This window comes from Chlorocebus sabaeus, chromosome 6 (genome assembly GCF_047675955.1).
Source record: "Chlorocebus sabaeus isolate Y175 chromosome 6, mChlSab1.0.hap1, whole genome shotgun sequence".
NCBI classification, from domain to species: Eukaryota; Metazoa; Chordata; class Mammalia; order Primates; family Cercopithecidae; genus Chlorocebus; species Chlorocebus sabaeus.
In genome coordinates, this window is record NC_132909.1 from 50,275,366 (window position 1) to 50,287,594 (window position 12,229).

Below are 12,229 nucleotides of genomic sequence, written 5' to 3' on the forward strand. Positions count from 1 at the left end.
TTTTGAAACTGAGTCTTGCTCTGTCACCCAGGCTGGAGTGCAGTGGCTGGATCTCAGCTCACGGCAAGCTCCGGCTCCTGGGTTTACGCCATTCTCCTGCCTCAGCCACCCAAGTAGCTGGGACTATAGGCGCCTGCCACCTCGCCTGGCTGGTTTTTTGTGTTTTTTAGTAGAGATGGGGTTTCACCGTGTTAGCCAGGATGGTCTCAATCTCCTGACCTCGTGATCCACCCATCTTGGCCTCCCAAAGTGCTGGGATTACAGGCATGAGCCACCAAGCCCAGCCTACTTATTTCTTCTCCCATCATCCCGATTGCCACCACCCAGGTCTAGACACTCACCTGGGTACCTCTCAAAGTGTCCTCCTTGATCTCCCAAACTTGAATTCCTAGTCATTCACCCCAGCACCAAAGGGACATTTTTCTGTCTCTCCCCTGCTCACACACCTCCCATCGCTCCCTAGTGCTCTCAAGTGCAAGTCCAAGCTCCTCAGCCTGGCACCTGAAGTCTTGAAGACCCAGTTCTGCCTGTCCCACTGTATCATTAGCATGAATAAGTAGAAAGACATTAATAAAAAGAATAGCACTACTGCTATTTATTGAGTGCCTACCTGGTGCTTAGACATGTGTCTTGCAGTTTCAAGGTGCATTCACAACAGCTTTATTATCTTCGTTTTACAGAAGGGGCTATTGAGGTTCAGAGAACTCAAGGGACTTGTCCAAGGTCCCCAGCCTAGGTGTGAACTCAATTCTTTCCAACTCCAAAGCTCAAGCCTAAACCCAACACCCTGTCCCCTCCATGACAAACCTCTAGTGGGATGGGTTTAACTTTCTTGCCATTTCTGTCTTTTACTCTTCTTGAGCCACTATAACAAAATACCATACGATTACAAAATAACAAAATATAATACGATAACAAAATACGATTCTTGACACCACAAAGTCCAAAGTCAAAATGACAGTAGATTCTGTTCTTGGTGAGGGCTTTCTTCCTGGCTCAAAGATGGCTACTTTCTGGTTGTGTCCTCATGTTGGGGAGAGGGCATGGGGGTGACAGACAGACAGGTCTCTGGTGTCTTTTCATTATTATTATTTATTAGTAGTAGTAGTACTATTTGAGATGGAGTCTCATCCTGTCGCTCAGGATAAAGTGCAGTGGCACGATCTTGGCTCACTGCAACCTCTGCCTCCTGGGTTCAAGTGATTCTCCTCCCTCAGCCTCCAAAGTAGCTGGGATTACAGGTGCCCGTCACCACGCCCGGCTAATTTTTGTATTTTTAGTAGAGATGGAGTTTCACCATTTTGGCCAGACTGGTCTCGAACTCCTGATCTCAAGTGATTCGCCCACCTGTAATCCAGGCACTTTGGGAGACCAAAGCCCTCATGGATGAGGTGGTGAAAGCCACTTCTAGGGGCTGCATTACCATCATAGGTGGTGGAGACACTGCCACTTGCTGTGCAAAATGGAACACGGAGGATAAAGTCACCCATGTGAGCACTGGGGGTGGTGCCAGTTTAGAGCTCCTACAAGGTAAAATCCATCCTGGGGATGGACGTTCTCGGCAATATTTAGTACTTTCCTGCCTTTTAGTTCCTATGCACAGCCCCTAAGTCAACTTAGCATTTTCTGCATCTCCACTTGGCGTTAGCTAAAAGCTTCCATGTCAAGATTCAGCTAGTGGTCAAGAGATGCAGTGCCACGAGCCCTTAAACAGTGACATGGCATCTCAGTTCATCTTTACTGCACCCTGGATTTGCCTACATTCTTCAAGATCCCGTTTGAATTTCTTAGTGAATAAACCACTGTGCATTCTACAGCGCATGTATTTATATTTTGCCTGTTAAAAAAAGTGAGCTGTGTTAGCTTAGTTCTCTTTTGATGTAGCTTATTCTGATTAGCTTTGTCACCGTTTTACTACTTAGCATGGAAACAAGATGAAATTCCAGGCCGGGCACGGTGGCTCACGCCTGTAATCCCCCACTTTGGGAGGCTGAGGTGGCTGGATCACGATGTCAGGAGTTCAAGACCAGCCTGGCCAACATGGTGAAACCCCAGTCTCTACTAAAAATACAAAAATTAGCCGGGTGTGGTGGCACGAGCCAGTAGTCCCAGCTACTCGGGAGGCTGAGGCGGGAGAATCACTTGAATCAGGGAGGCAGAGGTTGCAGTGAGCCAAGACCACGCCATTGCACTCCAGCCTGGGTGACACAGTGAGACTCCATCTCAAAATAAACCCCCCAAACCCCAAAAAACCCCACAGGACCATTCCACACAATCTGCTTAGCCCGAGTGACAGCCTCAGCATACTTCTTGCTGCTTTCAGGACCACAGTCCAAGCCCATCCTGCCAGCAGATATGCCAGAAGCCACAGTGGCTTGGCCAGTCTTGGCATTCTCATCAAACTTGCCAGCAGCGACAAAGTCAACAGGCAAGATAATCTTCACACCATTCTTCTCAGCTTTAGATATTAGGTCTTTGACAATCTTGGCTCTCTCTTCATCAAACAGAGAAGTGCCAATCTCCATGTTGTTGAGCACCTTAAGGAAGGTAAAAGCCATTCCACCACCAGTAATCATCTCATTGACTTTGTCCAGCATATTCTTGATCAGCTGGATCTTGTCTGCAACTTTAGCTCTGCCCAGGATGGCCGGGAAGTGTCGCTCTGGGCTCTCCAAGTCCTTGGCAAAGTAGTTCAGCTCCTTCTTCATCAAAAAACAAAAACAAAAACAAAAATACCACCAGCCTTCTGTGGCAGATTGACTTCTGCCATGGAGCTGTGGGCTCTGTGAGCAGTGCCAAAAGCATCACTGACATAGACATCCCCTAACTTGGGAAGTGAAGCTTGGAAAGCTTCTAATTTGGCTGGCTCGGCTTTAGCCTTGTTTCCAGAAGCATCTTTTCCCTTCCCTCTTCCTCCACCTGAAAGCGGAGGTTCTCCTGCAGGATGACAGACCCAGCAGCTGGGTTGGTACAGGTTTTCTCCACTTCTGGGCCTACACAGTCCTTCAAGAACAGGACATCTTTGCCCAGCAGAGATTTGAGTTCTACAGCAACTGGCTCTAAGGAGTACTTGTCAGGCATAGAGACACCATCAGGCCGGCCTAGGTGTCTCCTAAGAACTACTGACTTGGATCCATTGTCCAAGCAGAATTTGATGCTTGGGACAGCAGCCTTAATCCTCTGGTTGTTTGTTATCTGGTTGTTCTTCATAGGAACATTGAAGTCGACTCTCATAATGACTGGCTCCCCTTTCACGTCCAGCTTATCCAGGGTCAGCTTGTTAGAAAGCGACACATTTTGGAAATACAGCTGGGGAGAGAGCTCGGTGATTCAGTGAGGGGAGCCGGGTACCGACATGTGCTCGGGAGGCTTGCAGAATCCAGTGGTGTACTTTTTAACAAAAATTTATTTTGAGGTCATTGCAGATTCACATGCAGGAAATAACACAGCCATTTTCTCCCAGTGGTAACGTGTTGCATAGCTGTAGTACAATGTCCCAATCAGGAAATTTCATCCCGCCCACCTCCCTCAACCGAATGAACAAGTACAGAGAGTACACTGTTCACAGAGGTGGTTCAACAATTCTACTTCCAAACAGTATTTCCTACCAGTTTTTTTCTTTTCTTTTTTGAGACAGAGTCACTCTGTCAGCTAGGTTGGAGTGCAGTGGCACGATCTCAGCTCACTGCAGTCTCTGCCTCCTGGTTCAAGCGATTCTCATGCCTCAGCCTCCTGAGTAGCTGGGATTACAGGCGCTTACCACCAAGTCCAGCTAATTTTTGTGTTTTTAGTAGAGACGGGGTGGGGTTTTGCCATGCTGGCCAGGCTGTTCTGGAACTCCTGACCTCAAATGATTTACCAGCCTCAGCCTCCCACAGTGCTGGGATTACAGGCGTGAGCCACTGTGCCCAGCCCGATCAGTTATTAAAAGTTATTCACAAAAAGTATTATTCGCCAGGCGCAGTGGCTCATGACTGTAATCCAAGCCTAGGTGGGTGGATTGCCTGAGGTCAGGAGTTCAAGACCAGCCTGGCCAACATGGTAAAACCCTGTCTCTACTAAAAATACAAAAATTAGCTGGGCATGGTGGTGCGCCCCTGTAATCCCAGCTACTCAGGAGGCTGAGGCAGGAGAATCACTTGAACCCAGGAAGCAGAGGTTGCAGTGAGCTGATATCGCGCACTGCACTCCAGCCTAGGCGACAGAGTGAGACTCTGTCTCAAACAAAAACAAAAACAAGCAAAAAACAAAAACAAAAACAAAACAAAACAAAAAAACAAACAGTGTTATTCTACTACTACTTACTACTTTTAAATACGTGAAGCACATCCAAATATCTAGAAAGACTAGATATTTCATATCACTTGTCCACCATGTACACAGCACTGTTCAATAAAATTCCACACATGTAACCATGGTTATCATCTAAGGTATCTCCTAAATATGACCATTTGGGGCCAGGCGCGGTGGCTCACACCTGTAATCACAGCACTTTAGGAGGCCGAGGCGGGTGGATCACGAGGTCAGGAGATCGAGACCATCCTGGCTAACATGGTGAAACCCTGTTTCTACTAAAAATACAAAAAAATTAGCTGGGCGTGGTGGTGGGTACCTGTAGTCCCAGCTACTTGGGAGGCTGAGGCAGGAGAATAGCGTGAACCTGGGAGGTGGAGCTTGCAGTGAGCCAAGATTGCGCCACTGCACTCCAGCCTGGGTGACAGAGTGAGATTCCATCTCACAAAAAATTTTTTTAAAAATGACCATTTTGGCCTTGAACACTTCCCTCCTTACTTCCTTCTCTCTGCTTTCAATCCAGTGGACAAGTACAGGCATGTGTAATGCTTAGAGATGGTTGAACAAATTCCCATCCAAAAGTCATTCACAGAAGACAAGTTTCCTATGAATTTCAACACAAAGTGTACAAAATATGCTAAATTTACTAAGTACTTTATCATACACTGGCAATCTCTTTAACATCTAGCAATTAGATGTTGCAAAATTAGGATGCATTTGCCCATTATATATGCTATATATAGAGCAAAACAAAGTGCACAAAACATATAGAAAAATAGTGTCTGAAAATGTCCAAGTATGAACACACTGATCTTTTGCGATTTCTTCCCTCCCACCTCCTCTAAACTATCCAACAAGTATAGACAGTACTACACTGCTCACAAAGGTGGTTAAACAATTCAATTTCCAAAAGGCAGTGTTTCCTATAAATTTTAACAAAAAGATATTTACAAAGTGATATTTCACTACCTCTACATTTAATATACATGGGACACTTCCAAACATCTAGGTAGACTAGGTAGACTAGATGAAGTATGGAGTTAATTTGTCCACTGTGTAACAGCAGTCTTGAATAAACTGCAAACATGTAACAATAGTTATAATTTGAAAGTGTTCGAAATATGAACATTCTGGCCTAGAACCCTTTCTGTTTCCATCAACCCAGTGGGCAAAAATGCTTAAATTTTCAGAAGACAATATTTTCTAGGAATTTTATTATTTATTTACTTATTTATTTTTGAGATGGAGTTTCGTTCTTGTTGCCCAGGATGGAGTGCAATGACACATGTAGAGTTAGTAAACTAATATATTTTGTACCTTTTGTTTTAAAATTCCTAGGAAAGACCAGGCGCCTTGGCTCGCGCCTGTAATGCCAGCATTTTGGGAGGCTGAGGCCAGCGGATCACCTGAGGTCTGGAGTTTGAGACCAACCTGGCAAACGTGGTAAAAACCCCATTTCTACAAAAATACCAAAAAAATTAGCAGGGCATGGTGGTGGGTACCTGTAATTCCAGCTGCCCGGGAGGCTGAGGCAGGAGAATCGCTTGAACCCACAAGGTGGAGGTTTCAGTGAGCTGAAATCCCATCATTGCACTCCAGCCTGAGTGACAGAGTGAGAAGCTGTCTAAAAACAAAATAAAACAAAAACCCAGGCGTGGTTGCTCACGCCTGTAAACCCAGCACTTTGGGAGGCCAAGGCGGGTGGATCACGAGGTCAGGGGGTCGAGACTAGCCTGACCAACATGGTGTTGTATTTTTAGGATGTATTTTTAGTCTCTACTAAAAATACAAAAATTAGCCGGTCGTGGTGTGTGCGCCTGTAGTACCAGCTACTCGGGAGGCAGAGGCAGGAGAATTGCTTGAACCTGGGAGGCGGAGGCTGCAGTGAGCCAAGATTGCTGAGACAGTAGAGGAGTTCTTGAACCCTTGGGGAAGTTAGGTCCAAGTGTACTGAGTAGTGACACCTGACTCCGGATCTTCCCACTGAAAAGCAAACAGCTTCTGGCTCTCAGGAGCTATTCTGATGCTAAAGAAAGCATCTTTTAAGTCCAGACAGGTAGCAGTAGCAGCACTAACAATGTGTAAGGGTTAGGAACCATTGGGTATAGAGTCACTGTAGCTTGGTTGACCAAGCGCAAGTCCTGTACTGGTCGGTAGACCTTGGTCCCTGGCTTAGGGACAGGCAGGAGCGGGGTATTCCATGGAGACTCGCAAGGAACTATAATTCCATAGGCTTTCAAGCGCCTGCGATGAACCTGGATTCCCAGCTTCTCTGGGAACCCGATACTGCTTTTGTCTAATTGGTTGGGCCCCAGGCTTAACTTCTATGAGTACAGGGGCTTGGTTGACCGCCAGTCCCGGAGGGTTATCCTCTGCCCATACTCGGGGCCATGACTTAGCTAGAGCTGGTTTTATCTCTTGAGCTGGCTCGGTTAGAAAAAGTCTCCATTCTTCTTCCTGGGGGACCGTAAGGGCCATGATAACTCCTGTTCCCGGTAACTTTCACTGTAAAGAGCCCTGTTTTGTAAAGGAGATGGTGGCTCTCAGTTTGCTAAGTAAGTCTCTTCCCAGCAAGGCCAAGGGACAGCCAGGCATGTACAAGAACTGGTGAACTATCTCAGGTCCCACCACCGAGCAGGTCCGTGATAGACAGAAAGCTTGCTTAGTGGAAACTCCTGTTGCTCCGATTATATCAATGGTTTTCTTGGATAAGGGGGCACCCGGGGTGGCCACTACTGAATGTTCAGCACCAGTATTGACCAAAAACTTAATGTCCTTGCCCCCAGTTGTAATCCTGACCGTGGGCTCCTTGGGGGCACTTGAGCCCGGTCCCCTTTAGTCCAACAGCCCTTCAGCCAGATTGAACAAAGCTCCCTCATCTTTATCTGAGGTCTTTTGTTCCAAACCATCTTGCTTTTCCTTCAGTTGGGGACACTTATCTTTCCAATGTCCTATTTCCTTACAATAGGCGCACTGGTTACATCGCAAGCGTGGGCGATTAGACTGGGTGTTCTTCCTGGAACCCCCCCTTTCCCTCTCCTTTCGGGAGAATTCCCTTAATGGCAGCAGCCAGTAAGTCGGTGTTTTGCCTAGTCTAGCATTCACCTTCCTTACGGCTTTCTCTGCATTGCATCTCTATTCATAACACTTTATTGGCTATTTCCAGTAACTGTGAGGTATTCATACCTGCAAACCCAGCCTGTTTCTGCAGTTTTCTCCTGATATCTTCCGTGCTTTGGCTAACTAAGGCCATGTTAATCATGCGCTGATTTTCAGGGCTATCTGGATCAAAAGGAGTGTATATACGGTAAGTCTCACACAGTCTTTCATAGAATTGCGCTGGACTCACCTCTTTTCCTTGGATGACCTCAGAGACTTTATTTACATTTGTAGCCTTTTGAACCCCTTTCTTTATACCTTCTATTAATGCCTCACGGTACCGTCTTAGCCTCTCCATGTCTGGTCCCTCGTTCGGGTCCCATTGGGGGTCTGTTCCCGGCAGTTGAACTCTTTTTTTTTTTGAGACGGAGTCTCGCTGTGTCTGCCAGACTGGAGTGCAGTGGTGCAATCTCGGCTCACTGCAAGCTCCACCTCCCGGGTTCACACCATTCTCCTGCCTCAGCCTCCCGAGTAGCTGGGACTACAGGTGCCTGCCACCACGCCCGGCTAATTTTTTGTATTTTTAGTAGAGACAGGGTTTCACCATGTTAGCCAGGATGGTCTCGATCTCCTGACCTCGTGATCCACCCGCCTCGGCCTCCCAAAGTGCTGGGATTACAGGCGTCAGCCACCATGCCGGGCCTGAACTCTTATATATTCTTAGGGGTTTTGGTAATCGACTGGGATGTGCTCCTCTAGCCTCTTAGTTGCCGCCTGGAGCGCCCTTTGCCTTCATCTGTATTAAAGAGGTACATGAGCAGCTGGTGGCAATCAGCCCAAGTAGGATTATGAGTCTGTATAATAGTTTGGAGCAAGTCAATTAAAACTTGAGGCTTTTCAGTGTAAGATGGAGTATTATTTTTCCAATTGAGGAGGTCAGCAGAGGTGAAATGTTCATACACAAAGGCATGCCTTTCCACCATATGTCCATCCTCATCTACCCCAGTATATCACTGCTCTCTCGGGGGCATTTGGATTCCAGTCTTGGGCCATAAATGAGCTGCCAAGGCAGGAGTTTCTCCTGTGGCTTCACTTCCTCTCTTGTCTACTCTGGGTGGCTAGATAACTACTCTGGGTGTGGTTATCTGGTGGAGGTGGAGGTGCTGTGGGCTCAGGGGTGGGGAGCCCTTCCTCCCGATAAGGAGGGGCTATTGCTGGTACCAATTCCTGCCATGATTCTTCTGGTTGGGTTGGACAGGACTTTTGGTGCCAACTTCCCTCGGCGGGTGGAGCGAGAACCTTCCTTAACTAACTGTCCCTTTGCTACTAGTACTGCTGCTGCCTGTCCTCTTAACCACTGTGGGGGGTCCAAAACTAGCTATAACCAAGAATCTATATATGGGAACTGATCTGGGCACCCTGACTTACAGGTTACCCTGTGCCATACCTTCGAGATAAGGGACCTGTCCAGGCTTCCTTCTGATGGCCAACCCACCTCTAATGCTGGCCAGTCTACCTCACACAAAGTTCTAAGTTTTCCTGGTGTCATGGTGACTCCATAGTCTCCCTTAAATCCCTTTTTGAAATTTTTCAACATAGTTCCTAGTGGGGTGGGTTTACTTTGTGACCCACATTTCCGCGAGACAAAACACCACGCTCACACCACACACACACCATAAAACAAAGAACAGGTAAAAAGGGCACACACACACTTTTACAGTTTACGCCAAACCAGAATCAAAACCAAAATCAGAGTATCCAGAAATCTAAGCCAGGTCAAAACCAAAACCAAAGTATCAAGCAATCCAAGTCAAGTCAAAAACAAAAACCAAAGTGTGGGTACAGGTGCACAGTGGGTGATCAGGCCACGCTTCCACTCAAATGGAGTGGGCAAGTTCCCAAGACTGGTCCTGTCAAGTAATTCAAACCAAGTCAAAACCAAAACCAAAACCGAAGTGCCCATAAAGGCACGCCATGGATGATCAGGCCACGCTTCCACTCAAATGGAGTGGGCAAGTTTCAAAGACTAGTGTTACCAGGTTTTAGATGTCCAGACTCCAAGTGCCCGTTCCTTCCCGGTGTTCAGCCATGGGGGCCTGCCACACACTGCTTTGGCAAGGCATCCCACCAGGGCAAATGCCTACCCGGGAGGGCTGTCAGGATCTGCATCACTTGGGCTGGTTGGAGTCCCCCCCAGGGATGTTCCACAGGGCAGGCTTAAGCCGCCTAAGGAGCTGCCTTGACCACCCGCCGATCACCTGGCTTCCTGGTCAGGGAACCAAGAAATGTAGCAGGATGAGCCGCAGACAAAACTCCTCAGACACTGAGTTAAAGAAGGAAGGGGTTGGCCGGGCGCGGTGGCTCAAGCCTGTAATCCCAGCACTTTGGGAGGCCAAGACGGGTGGATCACGAGGTCAGGAGATCGAGACCATCCTGGCTAATACGGTGAAACCCCGTCTTTACTAAAAATACAAAAAACTAGCCGGGTGAGTTGGCGGGCGCCTGTAATCCCAGCTACTCGGGAGGCTGAGGCAGGAGAATGGCGTAAACCCGGGAGGCGGAGCTTGCAGTGAGCTGAGATCCGGCCACTGCACTCCAGCCTGGGCGACAGAGCGAGACTCCGTCTCAAAAAAAAAAAAAGAAGGAAGGGGTTCATTTGGCCGAGGGCATCGGCAAGACTCCTGTCTCAAGAGCCGAGCTCTCCGAGTGAGCAATTCCTGTCCATTTTAAGGGCTCACAACTCTAAGGGAGTGTGTGTGAGAGGGTCGTGATTGAGCAAGTGGCGGGTACAGGACTGGGGGCTGCATGCACCGGTAATTAGGTTGGAACAAAACAGGACAGGGATTTTCACAGTGCATTTCTATACAATGTCTGTAATCTATAGATAACTGATTAGGTCAGTGTGGCCCAGGGTACGGCGCCGGGCTGTCTGCCTGTGGATTTCATTTCTGCCTTTAGTTTTTACTACTTCTTTCTTTGGAGGCAGAAATTGGGTGTAAGAGGATATGAGGGGTGGTCTCCTCCCTTAGTTTCACCATTTGGCCAGGTTGGTCTCGAACTCCTGACCTCAGGTGATTCGCCTACCTCGGCCTCTCAAAGTGCTGGCGTGAGCCATCGCGCCTGGCCAGGAATGTGGTTTCTGAGAAGCTGCAGAGCTGTGAAAAGCAGGAGACCCATCTGCAGATGTCGTTGGGTGGGGGTGGAGGGTTCTGTCTTTTCTGAGGCTGTACCTTTGGCGCCTGGGGCCATTTTCTGGGCAGTGTTTTGGTTTTAGCATTCATGGGGTCACTGGGGTCAGGCTGTAATTTGTATACACGAATTAAAGCTGTGAAGGTCAGGTTCGGTGAAAGACTGGTTTGCCTTGTCCCCCGGAGAAAAGGTTTGGGAACGTGACAGTTTATTTAGGTCACAACTTTACAATGACTGCAGGTGAGAGTTTCCTGCTGGTACAAATGAAAGGTTTTGAAGGAAGGAGTGTTTCCACATTGTGAGGAGGGGACTGGAGGGCACCTTCAGCTTCTGGAGTTGAATTCTTAAGTGTCCCTGTCTCATCACCAGGTTCTGATCCACACTGGGGTTCCATTTCAGCAGTTAGAGTCGGCTCCCAAGCTTGGGAATTTTTATTTTAGTCTTGCTCTGTCGCCCAGGCTGGAGTGCAATGGCGCTATCTCGGGTCACTGCAACCTCCCACTCCCGGGTTCAAGCGATTCTCCTACCTCAGCTTCCCGAGATGCTGGGATTACAGGCGCCTGCTACTACGCCTGGCTAATTTTTGTATTTTTAGTAGAGATGGGGTTTCACCATGTTAGTTAGGCTGGTCTTGAACTCCTGACCTTAAGCAATCTTCTCGCCTCGGCCTCCCAAAGTGCCGGGATTACAGGCGTGAGGCGCTTGGGAATATTTTTAACCTTATGATTGTAGTTTTCCTTGTGAACTGCGGGTGAAGCAGGCACCCGCAGTTCAGGTGTTTTTTTTTTTTTGAGACGGAGTCTTGCTCTGTCGCCCAGGCTGGAGTGCAGTGGCGCCATCTCGGCTCACTGCAAGCTCCGCCTCTCGGGTTCACACCATTCTCCTGCCTCAGCCTCCCGAGTAGTTGGGACTACAGGCGCCCGCCACCACGACCGGCTAATTTTTTTGTATTTTTAGTAGAGAGGGGGGTTTCACCGTGTTAGCCAGAATGGTCTCCATCTCCTGACCTCGTGATGCGCCCGCCTCGGCCTCCCAAAGTGCTGGGATTACAGGCGTGAGCCACCGCGCCCGGCCTTCTGTTGGTTTCTTTACAGATGATCGCTGTCATAAAAACTCCAGTTTTTCCTATGCATTTAATAATTTTATTTCTAGGCCGGGCGCGGTGGCTCACGCCTGTAATCCCTGCACTTTGGGAGGCCGAGGCGGGCGGATCACGAGGTCAGGAGATCGAGACCATCCTGGCTAACACGGTGAAACCCCGTCTCTACTAAAATACAAAAAATTAGCCGGGCGCAGTGGCGGGTGCCTGTAGTCCCAGCTACTCGGGAGGCTGAGGCAGGAGAATGGCGCTAACCCGGGAGGCGGAGCTTGCAGTGAGCCGAGATCGAGCCACTGCACTTCAGCCTGGGTGACAGAGTGAAGACTCCGCCTCAAAAAAAAAAAAAAAAATTTTATTTCTTTGTCGGTTTTAATTTTCTTGCCTGAAAGAAGCAAGCCCTCCTCCCTCCTGTTACACTGTGGTCGGGCCTGGCCTGGGCGGGCCTCCTACTCTGAGGCCAGCGGATGGCTCCACTGGACGCCGAGTCTGTCATTCCCTGTGTACACTTATGACTCTGTGTCTGGGAGGAAAAAGCAGGAAGGGTACCCT

General features: G+C 48.4%; 1 pseudogene; it reads right to left on the reverse strand.

Annotated features, from left to right (window-relative positions):
* Positions 1-2,132: 2,132 nt before the first annotated feature.
* LOC103233975 (phosphoglycerate kinase 1-like) lies at positions 2,133-3,283 on the reverse strand (annotated as a pseudogene).
* Positions 3,284-12,229: the final 8,946 nt, after the last annotated feature.